We start from the raw sequence: 12,688 nt of genomic DNA, 5'->3' as shown, positions 1-12,688 counted from the left end.
GCCACCCAGGCGCCCCAAGTGATGGCCTTTTTTTGCTGACTTTTTCCTGGCCACTGCCTGTATGGTTTCAGAAACAGAGTTTAAATTAATTTCTGGGAAGAAAATTTTAATATGTAATTTCATATACATATTTAAAATATTTAATGGATGTGAGAAGCAACATGTTCAGCTGCCAAGAGCTCAGGACCATGAGTTCAAAAGCCAAGAAGTGTGAGTTCAAAAGTCAATGCAACAATAAAAATAATATTAATAATTTCACTGCAGCATTTCCAGGGGTATTACAGGAAAAAAAATGAGGTTATCTAAACCCTGCCACTCAAAGTGAGGTCTAAGGATCAGGAACTTTGGCCATCATCTGGGAGCTAATTAGAAATGCAGAATCCTGGGCCCCACCCCAGAACTACTGAATTAGAATCTGGATTTTAACAGGATCTACAGAGGATTTCCAATGCACATTATCTAATGTGCATCTATCCAATGCACTGATCTAAAATCCCTTGAGAAATTAATGCATTTCTGTGATGAAAGGTCACAGATTTACATTCCTCCTTAAGTAAAATAGCATCTCTTGAGAAGATGTCATTATAGGTACAGTTAGATTCACATAGGACAGGGGTGCCTTGGTGGCTCAGTTAGTTAAGTGTCCGACTTCCGGCTCAGGTCATGATCTCACAGTTCATGAGTTCAAGTCCACCTGCATTGGGCTCTCTGCTGTCAGTGCAGAGCCTGCTTCAGAGCCTCTGTATCCCTCTCTCTCTGCCCACCTCCCCCCCCCCACCTTGCCCCCACTCAAATTCTCTCTCTCTGTCTCTCTCTCTCTGTCTCTGTCTCAAAAATAAAATATTAAAAGAGAGATTCATATATGACAGAGACAAGTACAGGAAGACCTTCCCCTCTTCTTCCTCCCTTTTAGTACTAATGTGTAGGGCTGTGGAAATGAAAAAGCTTAGTGCTAAGGCAAAGAGAGGTTCTCTTGGGTGGGAAAGAAGAGCTCACAAGTGTGGGAAGGGAGAGAAAAAGATGAAAAAATTTGACAAAGCAGCTTCTGGGATTACTGTAACTTAATAAAGTTTTGCTGAGATGGGTGATGACTTTTCCCTCACTGCTTTTGGAGTCCAATTCTCCCTACTTCTTCTGGAATACTCCAGGACTCACATATCCTCGTTCCATAATTCAACTTCTTATGCCACCATTGTTTGCCCAGCATCGTGCCAGGAACACATAAATAACGTAAATCGTTCAGATATTATTTTAAAGTTTAAAGACACTTTAGATGTCCTAACTCCAAAAAACTCACATTACAGATGAACATCCTTCTTTAGTCTAGAGAGTCAAAGTACTGGCCCAAATTCATAAAGAAGAGCCTGGCTCACATGTTGGGATATGTTCTCAACACTCGTCACAAACTAAAGACAACAAAATCTGAGACACCTGACTCTTCTTCTGAAAACTTAAAAGCATTCGATACACTGGGTCTTGTGCACAGCTTGGGAGGAAACCCCGAGCCATCTGGAAATCACCCAACTCCCATGGAAACTCCCCGTTGACACCCCATTCATAGATACATGAAGTGGTTTTGGAGAGCGGGCAGCTAAGACTGAGCAAAGAAGCCAGCCCTGAACAATTCCTCCCCTGCAAGGTGGCCAAGAGCCCAGGAGCGTGGCTTCCTTCCCCACCAGAGTCTGCTTCTTCCCCAGGGGTGGGTGCTGACCCCCACAGAGGCTGCTCCAACAGCACCAAAGCATGGTGGCCCTGGTTCCCAGCAATGTCTCCTTTCCCGGCAGCACCCAATTCTTGGGCTCTAAGAAGTGTGCTTTCTCCCAATCCCCTTAATAAACTTCTATGTCAGATGTGAAAGCGTAGGGCTTGGGTGCACTATTTCAGTAGCCTGAACACCCATCTGGCCCAAACACTTTTTTATTTCCTGCCACAGCCCAACTCTAGACAGCTGTTATTTTTTGTCCTGGAAATGTGAAGTATAAACCCAGGAGGAAGGGCAGAGGAAGGGGGCAAGTGGGGGGCAAGGGGGAGTGACTGCTGAGACTAGTGTTGGGGCTGAGACGGGGGGGGGGGGACAGCAGCTAGGGTGGGGGGCAGGGGAGTATTAACAGTGACAATCACTGGGGGGGGGGGCGCAGCTCTGTTTGCCACAACTGACTAGTGTCAAAGGTGAACAGAGCTGGACACTAAAGTGGTAAAGACTGGGGCGCCTGGGTGGCGCAGTCGGTTAAGCGTCCGACTTCAGCCAGGTCACGATCTCGTGGTCCGTGAGTTCAAGCCCCGTGTCAGGCTCTGGGCTGTCAGAGCCTGGAGCCTGTTTCCGATTCTGTGTCTCCCTCTCTCTCTGCCCCTCCCCCGTTCATGCTCTGTCTCTCTCTGTCCCCCAAAAAATAAATAAACGTTGAAAAAAAAAAATAAAGTGGTAAATACAGATTTTAATCGGTAGTACACCATTGTCATAGGGAAAAGCCCAGTGTGGACTGAACTCAACTTTGGTACAGAAATAGCCGAGCATTTTAAAGGAAGGAGGCAACACGGAGGGGGCTGAGCGGGGTTCAACAGAGGCAGGGAAGTGAAAAATAACAAAAAGTGAGACGTGGGGGTTGGTGCATGTGAAGCCCATCTGGGTTTGTCAACTGGAATTTATCAAAGTTGGGCTCCTACCCTTCCACAGAGAAGGGGGAACAAGAGGCCCACCTTCAAGTGTTGGCTGGGGAAACAGTAAATTCTTTTGGTGGCCTTGAGCTTTCTCAGACAAGCACTTTAAGCGGGGGCTTAGGCTCATCCTAGGGATGTGGCCTTGAGCCGTTAGAAACTATTTTGGTGTTTTGTTCAGGTCTTCATAGGCCAAGGTTGAGGCCTAGTTGAGAAGTGGGCTCGGGGGAGCCTGGCTAGTTTGGCCAAGTTGTCTGTCACTGGCTTGTGGTGGTTCCCTTTCATGTTGAATATCTTCAACAGTGGTTTGTTTTTTTTTTTTTTTTTTTTTAATTTTTTTTTTTTTCAACGTTTATTTATTTTTGGGATAGAGAGAGACAGAGCATGAACGGGGGAGGGGCAGAGACAGAGGGAGACACAGAATCGGAAACAGGCTCCAGGCTCTGAGCCATCAGCCCAGAGCCTGACGCGGGGCTTGAACTCACAGAGCGCGAGATCGTGACCTGGCTGAAGTCGGACGCTTAACCGACTGCGCCACCCAGGCGCCCCTTCAACAGTGGTTTTTAAAGCAGCATTCCTTTTGATTCTGGGGGGCGGCCTCACTCAACACATACAGCTGATATTTAGGGTTGTGCTGTGCTGGGCACTGAGCACGTGATATCTCCTCCCCGCGGGAGCATTTGGGGGAGTGACCGCCCACTTTCAGCTCATCCCCGGACGCGCCACATGCGGAGGACCCTGGCCAACTCAGAGGGGCCACGGAAACAGCGCAGCTTTGGCCCTGGAACTGGGTCGGAATCCCGATTCTGCCATCCGCGGTCAAGCTTCCGTTCCCTCACTTCTAAAATGAGGGAAGGGCCTCTCTCCCTTTGGGCTGCTGGATTAGATGGAGCCATTCTGTAAAGTGGGCAGCATCTAATGAACATTCAATAATGCTCATTCCTTTCCTTCTCTTTTAGAAAAAAAGTTCAGAAAAGTGCCTGATTGAATAAACAGGCTAAAGACCAAAATGCCCCTTGTAAGTGGGTTGTAACTCAGAAACAAAAATACATTATATTTGCATTTCCAAGACCGCTCACAAACACTCATTTGTGCTATAGTTCCCTACATATTTAAAACAAAGGGTGCATGAGCAAAACACATTTTCACCCAGCTGTTTCGATGTGCAAGGTGTGCACAACTGAGACATGTCTTTCCCGAAGTAAGCCTGTGGTGAAGACTGTTCGCGGAGCGCAAAGCCGAAGCACTGTGCCTAACTCTTGTCACCCTCACCTGGAGTTGTCTGCAGAAAAGAACACATTTTCTTGCCAGGCAGACTGCGGGTTCACGTCCTGGGTCCTCCATTCAATAACGTGTGGTGTGGGCGAGTCATTTGATTTAGCTAAACCTCAGTCCCCGGATCTGCGAAAGGGGCTAACCACAGTATGTGACCCCGAGGGTTCTTCGGAGGATCCGATGAGCAAACGCACGGTTAAGTGCTTCGTGGAGTGTCTGCTCGGGTACCATCACTGGACCCGGCGCCCCTTCGGCGTGTGCATCTCGGGGCCGCAGAAGCGCCTACACGGTAGCGGCTCCGGACACATTTGCAGAACAAATCCACCCTGCGATGGAGAGGAAGGGGACGCCTCCGGGAATAGTACGACAGCCGCGCTTTACAGCATCCACCCTTTGCAGTAGCCATATTTTACGACAGCCACGCCTGACGACTTTCACTAGAGAGGGCGGGACGTAGGTCTCGGCTGAGCGGTTTCAGCACGTGGAATAAGCGTGGAGCCAGGGGGAAGAAGCCGTGTAGTCCCGTAGTGTTCCCAGGCCCGTGTGCAGATTCTGTCCGGAAACCCACGCCCGAGGCCGCGTGGGCTCCCAGGTCGCCGAGCTTGCCTCTGGGCTTAGCTGGCCGTGGCTCAGAAGTGGGTCGTCCTCGAAAATAGAGATTCGCAAAGGAAGTTTTCATCTCGGTGGAGACATGTTGTTGGAGGAAGGGTGAGATTCTAGAAAATCGTTACTCATTGTTGATATCCCTGTGAGGCATCCAGAAAGCAGGGGGCTTCGGCCTGTCACCCTGGTGGGTTATAAAAATGCGATGACGACAACGCTCTTAGCTTCCTAGTGCGTTCGTTCATTCGTGCACCAAAGAGGACACCCACTGTGTGCCTGGCACAGTCCTAGATACAGCAGGCACAGCAGGGAACAAAGCAGAAAAAAACCCTGCCTGCCCTCAGGGGGCTGACATTCTGGCATGCACCTGTTTGGCAGAAATAATTCCAGAATATGAGGGTCAGGAAAGAATCAACGGGGCGAAGAGGAAAATAAAAAGGAGTAGAACAGCGGAAGGGGGAGACAGATGAAGGAACCCATGTCAGGGCCTGGAGGAATCCTCCACACCTCTTCAGGGTGCCGCTGGTGTTGCCATGGTTACCGGTCTGGAAGGGCCGTAGGTGATGTTGAAAGTGCATCTCTTATTTTTGTGACGTTTATATGTGGCAGTCGCAGAGCCTCTGCGTGGGTTGACTGAAACCCACTAGTGACTATCCAGTGCTGAGGAAATGACCCAGAAATTCTCAGCCTTCAGTTTGCTCCTCAGTTTTCTCTTGGGTATATCTACCGAAAATCCAGCTATCTTACACAAAGAGCAGTAAGGACTTCTTTGGACTCTGTGGTGACTGTATCAGAATACTGCTGCACAGCTGGCAAGTAGGCTCTATGTACTTAGGAAGCAGGGAATCCAGAGGTGGAAGGAGGCTGAAGGTCTGGGAGAATCTGAAACATGGGCATTGCTAGGACAGGCATCGGTGAGATACCACAATAAGATGCCCAAGTTGGCCCGAAGCCTTGAACTAGTGGGGATTAGATGCCCAAAGGTCCTGAGCAGGGCATGGCTACATGTGACAATGGTTGATTTACCCACTGTGCCATTTTTCCAGGAGTCAGCTGTACCCACCTGACTTCACAGGATTCCCCATGCCATGCACAGAGCACCAGATGGGCTCCCATCTCCTCTCTCCCAACGTGTAAACTGACTTCTGGAATTCTGTTGGGACTGGAAAGGCCCTCCCTCCTTCCAGCATGGGAGAGCCAAGCCAGTGAGAAGGAGCTCAACCCAAGCTGCTACCCTTCCCTGCCGCCTCCCCTGTCCCCCCCTGGGTGTGCCGCACGTCCTCCCAGATCCAGCAGCCATCACGCCTGGCCTCACAGCATTTGCAGCACCTGAGCTGTTCTGGTGCAACTGTTGGAAAAGAAAAGCATCCTTTTTCTCTGATTTCGATCAAGACCATTAGGAATTTTTTCCTAAAGATTGTTCCACAGAACGAGAAGAAAAAGAGCCATAAAATTCAGGAGCTTAGAAGTGAGTAAGCATATGCCTCTCTGACAAGCATCTAAATTCTCTTCCCAGGCTGAGTTGGGCTCAGGTCACAGTCCCCAGGCCGTTGGAAACTAGACTAAGCTCTTTGCCTTTTCAAGTGAATTTAGCTGGCACCAACTGGACTTCTTTTTCTTTCAGAACCTGCCTGGAAAGTTAGAGGGATGGGAATGGGGCAGTCTTGGGGCTACGCTGTGGTTTCCATCTTCCTTTGCCCTGGTTCTGTCTGTTGGATGAGGACAGCTTGGCTCTGCCCGATTTGCCCTTCCTATTCAGAGCAGGGACTTCTGCCCTGCCAGCCACTCTCACCCCCAACCCCACCCAGAATGACTGATAGCTAGATGATAGGAGACATAGCAGCTGTTTGAATACTCCTAGTAGTGATTCCGTAGAGACCTTGGAGACAGAAGGGGGCATTGCTGGACTGGGGTCCTTAAGTAGATAAGAGGTCATGGGGTCTAGAATGCACACGAGTGAAGAAGACAGGAATGTGAAGAGGGAAGGCCCGGCTGGCTGGCATGTCTTTGTAGAGGTTTTATTCTTCTAGCTTCTAGTCATGCAGTGAAATGATAAGCCTTGTCACGGGCTCGTGATGGTGGCGGAGGAGGTGTGAAGTCAGAGTGGGAGACTGGCCGCATTAGGAAAATGGCACAGAGAATACTCACTTGAGATTTATGGTCATGAATTAAAAGGGCCAGTCAGTGTGGCTTTGGGATTTCCTCCAGGCACATTGAGCTCCACAGTATGTGGAGAGTTGGATTTAAATAGGGTTGTATTTTCGCCAAGTGAGTGACAGAGCAAAAGAAGGTGGAGGGAGCCGAAAGTTTATGCAAAGGAGGGACGGTGATGGTTTCCCATGGGATTGAAGTCTGTCGCGGGGAGGGCAGAGGGACAGCCGGGTATGAAGGACGGTATACAGAGGGCAGGACCAGTGGGTTGAAGGACCTGATGGGGTCAAGGGATTATGAGTCTGGGTTCTAGAGGGAGTAGGGAGGAAAGATCAGAGTGGTGGTCCATGAGTGGGCCAGACAGACTGAGGTTATGGAGGAGTGTCAGTTATTAGAAATGGTGTGGTTGTGCCTCAGGGTATGATCATGAAAGTGGCTGAGGCAGGCCAGGGAGCATGATCATTAGAGAAATAAGTTCCACGAACTGAGAAGACTGGTTTGGTAGAATCATCTAAATCATTGGTGGGCAAACTATGGCCCCTGGCCAAATCCAGCCTGCTCCCCAGTTTTAAGGCAAAGTTTTATTGGCCAGATGCACCCATTCATCTATGTATTTTATATGGCTGCTTAGCCAAAAATAATTACTATCCGGCCCTTTTCAGGGAAAGTTTGCCCGCTTCTGATCTAAGTGGGTATTGAATTCCCCACTGTTTACAATTTTAAGAGAACAAGCAATGTTCTACAACCAAAATTTAAACCAATGTAGTTTCCTATAAAAAATACTCATGGTGTGATGGTTCTAAGCCAATTGCCCTTGAAACTGTGAACACGAACTTTTCAGTATTCCAGAAAAGCTCTTTGCCCTTCTTTATAAGCAGATACTCAGTTCAATTTTATAATGACAAGATACAGAATAAAGTTAAACCCATTTAACTTGAATGATATGCTAACAGTTCTGTCCATATTCACTAAAGCATCACCCTATTTCAATTATAAGATGAGGGAGAAGCTGTCTGCTCTGTTTAGCTGATTAAGGAATAAAGTGCTTTTAATTTTCATTTCTGTATTGGCTGTGAGTTCTGGTTGTGTGATATCTTTCCAACCGGGTCAATTCTGTACCTAATTAAATACTGTGAGGCCAACATATAAATGTTCTGTCCTCTCAGAGCACCTGTGCTCCAGAAGAGAAGGAACTTGTAGTTCTTAGATCTTCCCTGGCTATTTCATCTAAGTAGGTCTCTCCCCTGCCCCGTGTCTAAACCATCACCCTATTCATTTTCTTCAAAACAATTGTGCAATTATGCACCAAAACAAGTCAGAGTATTTTCACTTACTGTCAAAAATGTCACTCACGTTTCCTGATTCTTGTCAATAAGTGGGATTTTAGATACCATTTTTATTAGCAGTATATTTTTTTCATTGTATAACTTTTCTTTGAAGTCTAACGTACATACTCATTTGCTCTCGATTTTGAAAGTATATTTGGAGTGCCTGGGTGGCTCAATTGAGTGACTCTTGGTTTCAGCTCAGGTCATGATCTCAGGATCCTGGGGTCTGTGCTGAGCATGGAGCCTGCTTAAGATTCTCTCTCTCTCTCTCTCTCTCTCTCTCTCTCTCTCTCTCTCAAATAAAATTTAAAAATTAAAAAAAGAAAATATATTTAACACATCCTTTCAGACTTATTTCTATGATTGAATTTAAAATGTTCCTATTCCTTCCGTAGCATAACTTCTCCATTTTTGAGTTATCCCTTTTTAGACAGGGGGATGAGTAATTTTTCTATGGGTACCATTTTGTTAGCCCTTGCAGATGTCACAATACCTTTTTGTCCTTTTCTCTTATGAGTAGCAATATTAGCTTGTTGTAGAATTCTTGAGTTGAACTTGCTATGATGTTGTTCTATGGCCTTCTGGGAATTCCTGTTATGGAACAAAAGTCCAAAGCCACACTGATTTCACATTTTTCTCTACAGATAACTTTGAACAAATCTGATTATTTATTTTGTAAATTCAGGCATTTCTCAAGGAAATGTCCAGCAGCTGTACTCTTAATTTTCCTTGGAAAAGGATGAATTTTTACATTTTTAGACTTGGGTATTGTTTGTTTCAGGAAAATATCCCTTTATCTTCATCATTTTCATTCGATTGCTGTGGTTTCTTCTTTAGAAATACCAGTCATCCAGAAAAGAGTTTTGTATTCTCAGTCATCTTTCTTATCTTTTTGATCTCTGCTGCTCCCTTTTCCTCTGCATCTCGGGAGTTTGCCCTCTGCCTCTTTTTTTTTTTTTAATTTTCTTTTAATGTTTATTTTTGAGAGAGAGAGAGAGAGAGCACAAGTGGGAGAGAGGGTCAGAGAGAGAGGGAGACACAGAATTGGAAGCAGGCTCCAGGCTCTGAGCTGTCAGCACAGAGCCCGACATGGGGCTTGAACTCACTAACTGTGAGATCATGATCTGAGCCGAAATCAGACTTTTAACCGACTGAGCTACCCAGGCGCCCCTGCCCTCTGCCTCTTTAAACTGCCCATTCGTCTCCCTCCTACTGTCCATCGTTACTTCAGTTCCAGGCACTGTTATCTCTTCCCTGAGTTGAGACCCTCTATTTTTTGCTTCCTCTGTGGTCTCTAGTCCATTCTCTATGCAGTAGTAATTAATAGATGTATTTAAATATATATGTATATATATATATATGTATGTACGCAGATAAATACACATAAATACACACACACACACACACACACACATACATATCCATATATATTGACACTCAGTAACTTTGTTTCATATTTAAAATCCAAAATGCTTTTCCTGGCAGTAAAGGTCCTATGTGACTGACCGGTGCTTGTGTTTCCAAATTGATCTTGTACTGTTCACCACGCACACTGCTCTTTTTTAGGTTCCTCAAGCAGGCAGAATCCTTTTTTCACCTTACAGCAAGCTGCTTTCTGCTTTCTCTGCCAGTAATGTTCTTTACTTGCTCTTCTCAAAGCTGGCTCAGAGTAAATACCACCCCGTTCCAGGAGCCTTCCCTGATGCCTTTATCTAAGTAGGTGCCCCCGTTATTCCCTAAATCAGCGCCCTTTTGGTTTTCTGCATAGCAGTTATCACATGTTAAATTATTTGTTTATTATTTTATTGTCTGTGAATCTCATCAAAGTAGAAGTTGTGGCAAAAGCGGCTTACATCTGTTTCTCCTATCTCTGGGCTCTCCACTCGTAACACAGTGCTCAGCTTACGTTGGGTTCATAATTATCTGTGGAAAGTATTAGTTTATCTCGTATCACTCCATTTTCATCTCCACTTATTCTTTATGGTTTTTGTGGGGTTTTTTTTGCTTTTGCTAAATAGAGGTAATATCTTTTTATGTCCTATAGAGGATGCCAGTTCGTTGAATCTTGTGGATTCTGCTGTAGCTTTCTTATTATTTTTAGGGCTATTATTCTACTGGATCATCAAGATGAATTCCCTTTCCTATTTTGTGTAGCTTTTTACAATTAGCTCCCCGTTGTAGGGTTCCTATCCCCCGTATTTACTCATCCTTGAACGTGGTGGCATCTGTATACAGTTGGTGTCTGTTAAGAGAGAGCAAGCTGATTGTGTGGTCACATCTGCTTGTGTGCAGTCTCAATCTCTGAGCGCTGGCCAGAGGGACATCACAAGTTCCTGTTCCCAGTTCCCGGCCGATGTTCACCCGGAGAAGTTCTGTTTTACCACATCTCCAGCTCCTTCTAGCTGATTGGTTCTCTGATACTGTATTTGGAATCCAAGAAGTGCCTGGAAAACTTAGGTGCCTCTATCCTGCTAAACAGGTTTCTTTCCCACTCTTCTATTACTTAGTGAACTTTACTTGTGGGGACTGTTTTTCCTCCAGTGTGATGAGCTACCCTCGGTTCCTCCTCCTTTCTGCACGGTTTGGTGTTTTCTCAGTTCCTACTTCTGAATGGACCTAGACTAAAAGAGGCATGGGATGGGCAGTGGAATCACCAAGAACTCGTTATCTCGAAGAGTAGCACCTGTGTGCCTCTCTGGTTGTTTCAGAGTTCGGATCCGCAGTCTTGCGGGGACGTATGGGAACGGCTTCTGACCTTTTTCAGTGGTCTCAGTCTCCAGAAGTGAAACCCTGGATAAGTGTGCCTTGACAAGGAGCATGTCAGTAGGTGTTTTCCCCGCCCAGCTCCCTCTGCCGTGTAGCTAATGGAGTCTGCCTGAATCTTCCATGAGGTTGTCTGTCAAGCCTGGTTTTGGTGAGGGTGTGTGTTTTTGCTTTTTGTTTTCTCCTGGGAGGCTGAGAAAAGTTGCATTTTAGGGCTGCTGATCAGATCTCATGAAAACCTCCCAATTTATTATTTTCTTGTGTTTCACGCTGAGATGATTTTCCTCAAAGCAGCATAAATAAGGAAGGAGTACTAAATATATGCTTTTTTCACCCCTCAATCTGTATGTTAAAACTAGCACTAAAGGCAATTACAAGAAGATTGTTATATTTTCATATTTGGTTGGGACTATTTAAAGCCTTTCTTCCTTGTAGGTACAATAGACTCTTGTTTTTTGTTTTTGCTTTCTGCCCTAATTCAGCAAGGAACAGCAGCCAATGCCTATTTCTCTTTAAATTTAATCCCTCCCTTTCTTTTCTTTTTTTTTTTCAACGTTTATTTATTTTTTTGGGACAGAGAGAGACAGAGCATGAACAGGGGAGGGGCAGAGAGAGAGGGAGACACAGAATCTGAAGCAGGCTCCAGGCTCTGAGCCATCAGCCCAGAGCCTGACGTGGGGCTCGAACTCCCGGACTGTGAGATCGTGACCTGGCTGAAGTCGGACGCTTAACCGACTGCGCCACCCAGGCGCCCCCTCCCTTTCTTTTCTATTTTCAACTCTATGTGAACAGATACGCACTAGGGAAACATAGAATTAAATACCTTGAATGGGTCAATAAAAAGGCTTTTCTGTGTGTTCAGGGTTTTTGGTGATTATTACAGGGAAAACAGCCAGAGAAATTACAAAGTATGTATCTAGCACTCAGCAACAGAGAAAATTTTAAATATGTATTTTAAAATATTTTATTATATAAAATATATTTAGCACAATACATATAAATATATAGATATCTTATGTATAATTGGGGTTACAAAGTAGGTATTTATCACTCAACAGCAGAAAGAATTTTAAATATATAACATATGCAATTATATAGAATGCAGTAAACGTATATTTTGTATATTAAAATACATTTAAATATATCTGAATATAATTACACATAAATATATATTAAGTATATTTTACATTGTATTTATATAATACAAAATATGTATTTCATATGTTAGAATACATTTTAAATATATATTTAAAATTTTCTGTTGCCGAGGTAAATACATGTTTTGCAACTTCTCTGTTCAGGTTTATTTTACACACACACACACACACACACACACACACACACACACACACACACCCATCCATTGTATTTACTTTTAAGACAGTAATCGAGGGACCAAAAGGTTTAGCTCATGGGGGCACTACAGACTGTAGACTTTAGATTGGCATAAAATCTGGACGGGAACCAGTGGATTTGGTGAGCAAATCCTTGCACTAAGCTGATACTTTCAACCATTTGAGCTGAAAGCCAGTTCATAGCTCAAAGATTAAGACTTTATTTTGAAAATAGAGCTCCGCCTAGTGGTCATTCGTAGGCTGACTTTAAAGTTGAGTTGTAGGAACTTGCCAGTTTCAGGGGAACATCTACCAATTTGTCTTCTTTCTGCTTTGAATTTCTGTCCCTCTGCTTGAGGTAGATTTCAGCTTCTATTCACCCCCTGGATCAGGATCCCTTGTGATTTATTCTTCCAGCTGGATGATGATGACACACCCTTCCTAGAAAGTGATCAGATAGGATGAAGGAGCAGGGTTCACTTTGGCTGCTGTTTGATGGTTACAGAGGCAGCTGGAGGCTGGCGGTGGGAAGAACCCTGGGCTAAGACCCCCAGGACACCCAGGTCTTGGTCCTGGTTC

The 12,688-nt window shown here is 45.2% G+C and overlaps 1 protein-coding gene across 1 annotated transcript in view; it reads left to right on the top strand.

Moving 5' to 3' along the window:
* Positions 1–4,571: 4,571 nt before the first annotated feature.
* Positions 4,572–12,688, top strand: part of ENPP6 (ectonucleotide pyrophosphatase/phosphodiesterase 6) — a 146,506-nt gene continuing 138,389 nt past the window's right edge. Inside the window, exon 1 of the mRNA XM_047857336.1 lies at positions 4,572–4,638. The gene's annotated coding sequence lies outside the window, so the exon portion shown is untranslated. The remainder of the gene's footprint in view (positions 4,639–12,688) is intronic.

The sequence above is a fragment of the Prionailurus viverrinus genome, chromosome B1, assembly GCF_022837055.1.
Source record: "Prionailurus viverrinus isolate Anna chromosome B1, UM_Priviv_1.0, whole genome shotgun sequence".
Taxonomy (NCBI): domain Eukaryota; kingdom Metazoa; phylum Chordata; class Mammalia; order Carnivora; family Felidae; genus Prionailurus; species Prionailurus viverrinus.
This window is presented reverse-complemented; position numbering and strand designations above follow the sequence as displayed.